We start from the raw sequence: 12,455 nt of genomic DNA, 5'->3' as shown, positions 1-12,455 counted from the left end.
AAAAAAAAAAAAAAAAAATACAAAGTCACAAAAACACAAAACCAAAAACTCAAAACACACACCAAAACATAAACAAAAAGACTTCAAACAAACACAAACATTAATCTCCCCCTTTTTGACATTAGAAAAAAAAAATCTCATAAAAAAGTAAATTGCTATAGACACATCTAATAGATGATAAAGAAGAGAATTTTAACTTATTTTCACAGACAACATTAAAGTTTTGATTGAAAAAGAAAAACTTAAATTTTAAATCAAAGAATAATTTAAATAAGAAAAGTTGAACAGGTCAATGTTCGATCTAGAAAGCAGAAATATCGAACAAAGTAATCATCGCAAAATTAATTAAACAGAATTCTTATAGTTTAAAATTTAATAGTTAAAATTAACGTTTAATATAAGGATTTTTCTAAGAATTAAAAATATAGAGGAAAGAACTAAATGTAGTGTAGGCTCATTTTATACCTCTTAACCACTAAGAATTATTTGAGTGGCGAATATTACAAATCTTTTTATTTTGGGCTCATTTTGTGCCTCTTCTCAAATTTGGCAAACATTGCACATCTTTTCATGTTGGGCTCATTTTATGCCTCTTTTCAAATTTGGTACACTTTGTGCATCTTTTGACATTTCATTCTTTCCACAACCTAACTCAATAAATCGTAGCTTGTGTGATTATCTTTAAAACAAAAGAAAAACCTTTCTTGTATAAAGAATAATAATCCACAAAATAAAATCCTATTGTTAAGAATAAAATCATCACATTGAATAAAAAAATAAAAGAAAAAATAAGTTACTATTTTTGCATCAATTATAACTATATGATACAGATTTGTTAGTAAGGAAATTGTAAATGATTTCAGAATGGTATGCATAGATTAAGGCGAGAATGAAAGAAAATAAGGTAGAATAAAAAAGAGGCATTACAGAAAAGTTGATATCTTCTAAGATAAGAAGACAAGATGGAGTAATTTTGGCATCAAAGAAATGCTGGTAGGCTTCTTCATTTTCTTTAGAAAGGAAGTTATCATCTAGTTAATTAGAACGAGAACCAGAGCTTGTGGAATGACAAGCCCGCTTGCTATTGTTGCTTACCATTTGAAGGGTTTTGGACATAAGATGATTTGTGATTGAAAGACATTGTGAAGAAAACTCAACAAATACCTTTCAATTTTAAAAAATCAGGACGATCATATAGTACGAAACTAGGCTCGTACGTATGATTCTGAGTTTGTATGGGACAAAATGATTTTTGTATATACGAATAGAAATAGCAAAAAATAAAATGACTTTTCATAAACTACCATTCTCAAGGAGTCATTTTTGTTAAGAGAGCTGCTAATTGCATGTTTTACATTATTGCAACTTGTATAGTTTTGATGATTCCAAATATTATTGTTTTAAGTTTTGTTATCTCCTAAAACTTTTTGGAATATTTATTTTTTCTCTTGTGTGGACTAATATTTTAGGAAATTTGAACTCCAGACTAATGAAGACTTCAAATCAAATTCAGCATGAGATAGTTTGCAAATTGAAGCTTGTATTATTCTTTGAATTGAGTTTGAGAGGGAGTGATTGTAATTATGTAAATAAACACACACACAATTAAGGAAATCTTTAAAAATTATATTGATAGTATGGGATGAACACAGTTCGTATGGGACGATCAAGTCAGTTATCTCCTCGAAAGAGCAATGGAACGAACAAGAAGCGCATAAAAATTTTCTAAGTCCTGATCGTCCAGGATGAATTTCTTATTCGATACGAAATGGGCTCTGAAAAATTTTTGTTCAGACGAAATTCATATTGTACCAGGATGAAATGCTCTCTAGAAAATTTTCGTCCAGACGAACTCCAATTCGTCCCAGGACGAAATGTCTTCTAGAAAATTTTTGTTCAGACGAAATCCATATTCATGCTAGGACAAAATGCTCTCAGGAAAATTTTTGTCCAGACGAACTCCAATTCGTCCCAGGATGAAATGTCATATGTAAAAATTTCGTCCAGACGAACTCATATTCGTCCCGGGACAAAGCAATCTGACTCTTGAAAATTTGGCAACTTCCTGCAGATTTCGGAACCGACCTATGGTATAACCATTCATACCAGATGAACTTTGTTCGTACAGGACGATTAATGTGTATGAAGTCAGTTCATACCAATATACATTGGGTTCATTTCCAACTGAATTAAGTAACACCGTCCAGGATGATCCATGATCGTACGGGACGATCCACTGCTGACAGACTTGAATTTTAGCAGTTTTTGGATAATTTTTTATCTTTTCTATATAAAGTCCAATATAAATTGACACTTAATCTTTTTGCCTACTGATCTTCGTGCCAATTGAAAGGAGAGTTAAGGAGAGAGTGTGAGAGAGTGTTTGAAGGAGAATTCTTACTACTAGAGCGTGAAGGTTTTACTTGGTACTCAAAGGTAAGAGTCTCTACTTTTGATTTTTGATTACTTCACTTTTTTCTCTCTTCCTTTTAGATTTCTTGTGAAGAAGATCTGTCAAGGAGACCCGGTTCTCTGCCGACACTTGGAGAGTGTGAACAGCCGAAGGGTTCTCTGCCCACACTAGGAGAGTGTGAAAGGAAGAAGGGTTCTCTGCCCACACTAAGAGAGTGTGAACAGCCGAAGGGTTCTCTACCCACATTAAAGGAGTGTTAAAGGATGTAGGGTTCTCTACCTACACCGGAAGAGTGTAAAAGGATGAACAGTTCTCTACCAACACTGGGAAGAGTGTAAAAAGATGACGGTTCTCTGCCACACCGGGTAGTGGTGGAAGAGAGTTTTGTAAAGGTTTCTCCGCCTTGCTGTGGGTACAAAAGGAGAGTCACTAGTGGTATTAGTGCAATACTCGGAGGGTGCCTTCGGGGAGTGGATGTAGGTTGTGTTTGACCAAACCACTATTAATCTCGTGTCTTTTGTTTTTTCGCTGCTATTTATTTTTTGTTTTACTGTTTCTAACTTGTGGTTGAAAAATGTTTTCTGTGAAATTCATTAAAGTTACTTTTCTTAGTTCTAAATTTTGAAGAGGGATAAAATTTTTTTAATTACCAATTCACCCCCCTCTTGGTTAGCCACTAGGACATAAGCTTAGGTTTAAGAACCTAATTCATATTGAACAAGTTTCAACAAGTGGTATCAGATCTTGGTTTCAAAATCATAAGTTTGGACTACTTTTTGATTAATGTAGATGGCTACATTTAGAAACCGAAATACACTTGAGGGTTACTCTATAACTAGACCTTCATTGTTCGATAATATTCCTTTTAATTTTTAGAAAATACGCATGTCTATATTTTTATAGTCACTTGATTATCATATATGGATCTTAGTTCTGAAAGGGTATACAAAACCAACTAGACTAGTTGACGAAATTAGAGTTGAAACACCTTTTGTGGACTGGACAGTAGAAGAATGTGACTTAGCACAAGTAAATGCCAAATGCTTAAATAGTTTCTTTTGTGCATTTAAATCAGAAGATTACATGCGGATTTCTACTTGCAAGAGTGGAAAGGATATATGGGATAGACTTTGTATAACATATGAGAGGACTAATGAGGTTAAGCAATTTAGACTTAATATCTTGTTGCATGATTATGAACTATTTCGCATGAAATCTAATGAATCCATTTCTTATACAAGATTCACACAAATAGTCACCTCTTTACATGCATTGGGTAGGGAACTAACAAATGCTGAAATGATTAATAAGATTCTTCGTTGTTTGCCTACTGCTTATGATGCTAAAATTACTGCAATTACAGAGTCTAAAGATCTAAACATTTACTCTATTGACAATCTTCTTGGTTCGTTAATTACTTACGAGCAAGGAGTTAGCTAAAGAAAGATTGATGTAGGTGAACCACGAAAGGAGAAAAACATAGCATTAAAAGTGAAGGAGTCTGAGAGTGAACACTCACAAACTGAGGACGAAGACGACATTACATTAATGACTAGACAATTCAGAAGCTTTCTGAAGAGGAAGCCGAAGAGATGTCAGCAATGGAATAGAGATAATTTTAATAGAAATGCAAAGGTTTCGAATGATGTTATTTGCTATGAGTGCAGGAAACTTGGATATATAAAGACAGATTGTCCAAAACTTAAAGCCACTCCTAGCAAGGAGAAGGTAGAGGAGACACCTTTTGTGAAGAAGGGAAAAATAATTCCAAAGAGCTTTTTGGGTGGACTCAGCTTCAGACTCGTTAGAGACAGAAAATGAAGAGGAAGTCATTAATATGTGCTTAATAGCTGATAGTCTTGATCAGTCAGATCAAGAAGAAGTATGTGACTTAAGTTATGATGAACTTTTTGAACACATGCTAGTCTAAGTTTAGAATTTGAAGAACTATAAAAGAATCATGAAATTCGTAGGAAAGATCATGCTTTAATTGATGACAACCATATGAAATTATTTGATGAGTTTGATAACTTGAATAAAAATCATAAAAATTTAAAATCATCCTATGCATAACTTGAAAAAGATTATAAAAATTTTAAGGATGAATCAGAGAGCATGATTTATAGATCAAATTATACAAATCAAATTTTGGAAGATATGAATTTATTTTACAAATTAACGATAAAATCTCTCGAGGATAATAGGATACTCCCTAAACTTGAAGATTTCACTAATCTTTATTTGTATCTTAAATTTATGCAATCCCTAAATAGATAAATGAATAGTAGCAGACTTAGGAATCCTTTTCCAAAAGTCAAATGTAACAATTGTGGATTGATTGGACATATAGCTCACACCTGTACTTTGAAGAAGAAAACTTATTTGGTGTGGAAACCTAAAATTCATAAATCTAGACATATCATACATGCATCTCTTTATAAATTGCCAAAAGGAGAATCCAAACTTATTTGGGTTCCCAGGTCTAACGTTTGATAATCTTACAGGATCGCTCTCACACAAGACCTCGTGAGAGCATATGGTACCTGGACAGCGGATGTCCAAAGCATATGACTGAAGATACTGCATAATTCATATCACTGGAAGCCAGGAGTGGAGGCAAGGTTACACTTGGAGATACACCACAAAGAAGGTGATTGGGACATGTATGATTGGAAATCTAAAGAATTTTTATATTGAAAATGTGTTATTGGTAGAAGGCTTAAAGCATTATTTATTAAGTATAAGCCAACTATGTGACAAAGGATATTGTGTAAATTTTTTTCATACTAGTTGCATTTTAAGCCTAAGTGGAAATGATGTTTTGAATGGTAAAAAGGTAAACAATATTTATATGCTAGACTTGAATTGAATTCAAACTCCTACTTCTTTTTGTTTAAAAACTATTTCTGATGAGTCATGGCTTTGGCACAGGAGACTTTGTTATTCTAGCATGAAAAACCTTAAGAGAATTACCCAAAAGAACTTAATGAGAGGTATACTAAAACTAGACTTTACTAAGGACCACCTTTATGATGCATGTCAATTAGGAAAGCAAGTGAAGTCCTCTTTTCAATCTAATAAGGATCTTCGAACTAGTAAATCATTAGAGATTTTGCATATGGAGCTTTTTGGACCACTTGGAACTGTAAGTCTAGGAGGGAAGGTATACGGATTTGTGATTGTGGATGATTACTCAAGATTTCGCATGTGTTAGATTTCTATTTCATAAAAGTGAATCATTTGAGGAATTTAGAAATTTTTTGACTTGGATTCAAAGAAAACTTGGGTGTGAAATCATGACTATACAAAGTGATCATGGAGGAGAATTTGAGAATGAAAAAAATAAATTTGGGAGAAAATTAAAAGAAAATATGAAAGAAAATTTGGAGATAGAAAATCCTTTGCCTAGAGATTTGAGATTTTCTAAAAATCACCCAAAGGAGTTGATAATTGGTGAACCTAGTGAGGGTGTAAGGACTATACGTGGATTAAATAAAGAAGTCAATCATTCGGCCTTTATTTCAACTGTAGAACCCACAAATATTGATCAAGCACTATCGGATGAATTTTGGATTTTGGCCATGCAAGAAGAGTTAAATCAATTTGTAAGAAATAAAGGTTGTGAATTAACAACAAGGCAAAAGGATCAAAGTGTAGTTGGAACTAAGTGGGTATTCAAAAATAAAATGAATGACTCATGAGTAGTCATTAGAAATAAGGCTAAATTAGTTGCTAAGGAGTATAATCAGATTGAAGGGATTGATTTTGAGGAGATTTTTGCCCCTGTAGCTAGACTTGAAGCAATTAGAGTTTTGTTAGCCTTTTCCTATTTTAGAGGATTTAAATTGTATCCAATGGATGTAAAAAGTGCCTTTTTAAATGGGGTAATTCAAGAAGATATTTTTGTAGAACAACCACCAGGTTTTAAAAATTCTAAATATCCAAATCATATTTTCAAATTGAAAATGACATTATATGAATTGAAACAGGCACCTAGAGCTTGGTATGAGAGGTTGAGCACCTTCCTACTTGAAAGATCATTTGAAAAAGGAAGTGTGGATAAAACTCTTTTTTTTTTAAAGAGATTTGGAAAGGATATACTCATTATACAAATTTATGTGGATGACATCATTTTTGAATCTTCAAATAAAAATTTTTGTGATGATTTTTCTAAAATAATGAGTAGTGAATTTGAGATGAGTCTAATAGGAGATTTAAGTTACTTTCTAGGATTTAGCATTAAGCAAATTGAGGAAGTTACATTTTTTAATCAGTCAAAGTATGTTAAGGACATCCTCAAAAAGTATGAAATAGATAATGTTAAACCTGTTAGTACACCTATGAGTTTCTCAGTTCAGTTGGATAAGGACCCTAAGGGAAAAATCTGTTGATTAAAAGAAATTTAGAGGGATAATTGGATCTTTACTTTACTTGACAGCTAACAGGCCCGATATCATATTTAGTGTTTGTTTGTATGCTAGATTTCAAGATCCAAAAGAATCACATTTGACAACAGTAAAAAAGATTCTAAGATATTTGTTAGGAACTCAGAACTTAGGAATTTGGTATCCTAAGTTTAGCTCTTCATTTGAAATAATTGGTTATTCAAATTCTGATTTTACAGGTTGTAGGGTGGATAGAAAGAGCACTTCTAGAACATGTAAGTTTATTGGAAATTTTTTAGTCTCTTGGTCCAGTTGAAAATAAAATTCAGTAGCCCTATCTACTACAGAAGCTGAATATATTGCATTAGGAAGTTATGTGGCACAAGTACTTTGGTTGAAACAACAGTTGATTGATTTATGATTAACTATATGCACTATTCCAATTTATTATGATGATACTAGTGCTATTTGTATTTCTAAAAATCATATTCAACATTCAAGAACCAAACATATAGACATAAGGCATCATTTCATAAGGGATCATGTATCCAAAGGAGAAATTGAACTCATGTTTATACTGAAAATCAACTTGCAGACATTTTTATAAAACCTTTAACCTTTGATACTTTCAGTGCATTAAGAATAAGGCTTGGAGTAATTGATTTGAATGCTTAATTAAAATTATTTTCTGCAATATTGATATGTGTTTTCTAGTTAATGTTTTTGTATGTTTTTATGATTTTGTTTATCTTGTGTTTATGATTTTTTGTATTTGAGTTTTTATTTTTGTGATTTTATGCGTTTGTTTTGTTGTGTTTGTGTTTTAGTTTTTTATTGAGTACATGTTTTAAAAAATTTTGAGTGACAATCGTGCAGTGTGGCAAGTTGTCAGATTTGAACCTTTTGCGTGCATTTTCAGTTTTTAATTGTCACTTCGTCTGTACGATCGTTACGATCGTCCGGGACAAATTTTTTTTTTTCAAACGACAGGATGATTGAATGACAGTTAATTAGATAAGGTCGTTTTTAATACTATATTCATACGTACGAACCTTTGGTTTGTCCGGACGAATAAATGGTGATTCAATGTGGGGGACGGTTTCAACTGCCATTAAAACGATCATAAGTTCTGATTGTCCAGGACAAGCACGTGTTTGTCTGTACAATCATTTTAATCAAAAGTCTATACGAAAGGATGCTTCGTAAGTTGTGTGATTACAAAAAACCATTTTATTTTGAACTCATTCATTCGTCCATACGATTTTTTTTTGTATGGCATGAATCGAATTTCGTACGGGACGAACGTAATTTCGTCTGTACGAACAATCATTTTTCAATAAATTGGTGGGCTTTTGAACTCAATAGTTATCACTTACACTTCACTTTCAAAACCTTTCGTCCTTTAGATCCTTTTCAATGGAAAGTTCAAGTAAGCGACAAAAGATTCTAGCCAGGGGACCACCTAAAAACTCTTCCGATAACTTTCTTTTTAAAGCCAATGAAGAGTCTTTTCCTAGATTCGTGTTCGCTAAGATCACCCCTCTAGAATTCTTAAAGGATCAACTGACCTTTCAGGTAATGAACTTGTTTGCTTCAACTCAGTTTTGTTTCATCCTCACACTAAATTATCTCTACAATAAAGAAACCTTTCACTATTTCCCGGCAAATATGTCTTTCAACTCCGACCATTCTGTAATCCGTTCCTATGTCTTTAAGAAAAAAAGTTGAAATCACCAAGGCTGACTTAGGAATCTTTTTAAACTTAAGAACTGAGGGAAATAGAGCACATACCTTGACCACCACTTCTGAATTTGAATGATCTGAAATTAATACAGTGATTAGAGGAATCATTTTTAATGAGCATATGCCTAAAGTATCCAGTCTCATTCGTAATGCTTGTATCATCCAGCATGTTCTTAGAACTTCTATAATTCCTAAAGCTGGTGATAGAATCAACATTACTCATCTTCTTTCTATGGTAACCTACTTGATTATAACTAAATAACCTATAGATGAAGCCCAACTAAGCCTTGACTATCTTTATGGACTCTCTGAAATTGGTCATGTCAAACATAAAAGAAAGAAGAACATAACCTTAGGACATCTAGTTGCCTACATTCTGGAAAAGAAATACAATTTGGTTCATCCTGATCAAGATTTTGAAGAATCGCTCTACTACAATGACAGATCATTTAGCGCAATCTTCAATAAAGATGAACCAAGTAAAACACATGTCATTAGTGATACTGAGGAAGAATATGAAGCTGCACCTGCACTTGCTAATGAATCAAATTATCAGGATTTGGTTCAAAGATTGACCGTTTAGAGACTCACTTTGATCAAAGATTTGATCAAATTGAAGCTCATATGCACCAGCAGGATATACAGTACACTCAAGATATGGGATTTATGTGAGAACAGATAAACGATATAAATTCCAATATGCTTATGATGAGTAGCTATTTCAACTTCTTCGGTGCTGCACCTCCTCCTCCAAATTAGGGTCCATCAGAATGATTTCATGTACTTGATTATGTGTTTTCTTTAGTTGATGTGTTAGTTTTGTGATTTAGGAAAATGTGATGTATTTTCTTTTCATTAGATGTTTTTGTTTTTGAATCTTATATCGTATTAATATCATTTGCTGAGATTGTAATATCCTTTATTTTGATATCAATATAAGTTATCCTATTTTGGATTTAATCTTGTTTTTGAAATATGTGTTAGCCCATATAACAATCGTTATAATTTTTGATCTTATGAGTGCTATACTTTGAAATTCAAGTTAAAATTAAATTCATTAGAAAATCTAATTTTTCTAAATTTAGGTTTTGTTTATAACTTGATGTAATTAAGATTGTCAATTTCATGTCTCTTATTTAGACTACATTAATGTCTAATATTATTATTACAATTGTGATGTTTTCTTATCACTTATCAATAAATATTTATGCACTTAGAAAAATTTAAAATTTTTATTATTGACTTAGGAAAGATCAAAATTACTCTTGAAAAATATATAAATGTATAAAAATCAAAAGGAATGTGCAATAGTTTGCAAGTTGAAAAAGAGGCACAAAATAAGCCCACAAGTGAAAAGATGCACAAAAATATGCCACAAATTTGAAAAAGATGCGCAAAGGGTCACATGTGGTAGTTAATTATTTCCATAATATTTTAATCTCTTAATTCAAATTGATATTTTGTACATTTATATTCCATATTGAAATTTGAAATATACAAATTTTTTATTCATCCTTTTTTCAATGATTTTCTCTATCTTAGTGTCTAAATTGACTCATATTTTTGATATATAATTTTTATTATCGATGTTATATCTCTTCTTAAATTCTATGAATTACTATGATTTGCCTACTGTTTTGATTTTATTTGCAAAATTTATTTCAATCACTTTCAAGTATCAATTATCAAAGGATTATCATATGACTGCTTACATTTCAGGTCTTTTTCTTCTTCTCTTTTTGCTGTTGTCAAAAAGGGGGAGAAAATATTATTTGTTCATATATTTTCACAACTCATATTTTTTTCGTATCTTTTTGTATCCTTGCTCGTATCGTATTTCTGTTTCGTAGTATTATTTTTGTTGCATTTTAAAATTTTTAAAAAAAGGAGAGATAAAATTGTTGTACAAAGCCTCCTTATTTTCAAATGTTAATCAATTCAGAGGGAGTTTAGGAGAATCTTAAAATTTAAAAATTATACAAATAATAATTGTTTTTCCATCATAAAAAAGGAGGAGATTGTTATGAGAGTTGCTAATTGCATGTTTTACATTTTTGCAACTTGTATAGTTTTGATGATTTCAAATATTATTGTTTTAAGTTTTGTTATCTCCTAACACTTTTTGGAAGATTTATTTTTGCTCTTGTGTGGACTAACATTTCAGGAAATTCGAACTCCAGACTAACGAATACTTCAAATCAAATTCAGCATGAAATAGTTTGTAAATTGAAGCTTATATTTTTCTTTGAATTGAGTTTGAGAGGGAGTGATTGTAATTGTGTAAATAAACATACACACAATTAAGGAGATCTTTAAAAATTATATTGACGAACACCGTTCGTACGGGACGATCAAGTCAGTTATCTCCTCGGAAGAGCATTGGAACGAACAGGAAGCACAGAAAATTTTTCTAAGTCCTGATTGTCCAGGACGAATTTCCTATTCGTCCTAGTACGAAATGAGCTCTGGAAAATTTTCGTTCAGATGAAATTGATATTCATACCAAGATGAAATGCTCTCTGGAAAATTTTTATCTAGACGAACTCCAATTCGTTCTAAGATGAAATGTCCTCTGGAAAATTTTTATTCAGATGAAATCCATATTCGTGCTAGGATGAAATGCTCTCTGGAAAATTTTCGTCCAGATGAACTCTAATTCATCCCAGGATGAAATGTAATCTATAAAAATTTCGTCCTGACGAACTCATATTCATCCTAGGACGAAGCGAACCGACTCTTGAAAATTTGGCAACTTCCTGCAAATTTTCGAACCGACCTATGGTATAACCGTTCGTACCAGATATTCGTACGGGATGATTAAGGTGTACGAAGTTAGTTCGTACCAATATACATTGGGTTCATTTTTAACTGAATTAGGTAACATCGTCTAGGATGATCCACGATCGTACGGGACGATCCACTGCTGACAGACTTGAATTTTAGCAGTTTTTGGACGATTTTTTGTGTCTTTTCTATATAAAGTCCAATATAAACTGTCACTTAATCTTTTTGCATACTGATCTTTGTGCCAATTGAAAGGAGAGTCAAGGAGAGAGTGTGAGCGAGTGTTTGAAGGAGAATTCTTACTACTGGAGCGTGAAGGTTTCACTTGGTACTCAAAGGTAAGAGTCTCTACTTTTGGTTCTTGATAACTTCACTCTTTTCTCTCTTTCTTCTAGATTTCTTGAGAAGAAGATATGTCAAGGAGATCCAATTCTTTGGCGACATTTGGAGAGTGTGAACAGCCGAAGGGTTCTCTGCTGTGAAACCTCGTTCCCTTACTGTTCCTCTCTGATTTGGATTTTTCCTCTCAGGATCGTCCAGGAAGATTGAAAATCGTCCAGGCCGATCGGCACTGTAGAAAATATTGGCCTGAGAATAGTTCTGGGAGTCGTCCAGGCCGATCGTTTTTGGTCTAATCGTCCTGGGATGATCTGGCGATCGGCCGGGCCGATCCGACTAATGATAAATGAAAATCTGGTCGTTTTGAGGAGAGAGAAAATCATTTTTATAAAATCAGATATTTTGAGGAGAGAGAAAGAGAAAGGGAAAAAGAGGAAAACCTGGTTTTGGAGGCCGCGGAGCGCTTTTCGTCCGACGCTGCTGTTGGGAAAAGTGAAGATCTCGTGGTAAGGACTCCGAACCCTATTTCTGTTTTCAAAGATATTGAGTTTTGACCGAGTTATGATTTGTTTTGTGTTTTCGTAGTCGACTTTTCGACGTGATTTCGTATTGGCACAACTTTCACCGCACAACTTTTGATATGTTATAGATATGATTATTGCACACGATTTGACTGTATTCTACGAAGATTTTACCGGTCGGAATTGATTCTACGCGATTTTAATCGAATAGAAAATTATCAGGACTTGATTCGATTTGGGTTCTATAGAATAATAGTCTTGTATTGATGT

Source organism: Dendrobium catenatum, unplaced genomic scaffold, assembly GCF_001605985.2.
Source record: "Dendrobium catenatum unplaced genomic scaffold, ASM160598v2 fragScaff_scaffold_873, whole genome shotgun sequence".
Classification (NCBI taxonomy): domain Eukaryota; kingdom Viridiplantae; phylum Streptophyta; class Magnoliopsida; order Asparagales; family Orchidaceae; genus Dendrobium; species Dendrobium catenatum.
Note: the sequence above shows the minus strand (reverse complement) of the source record.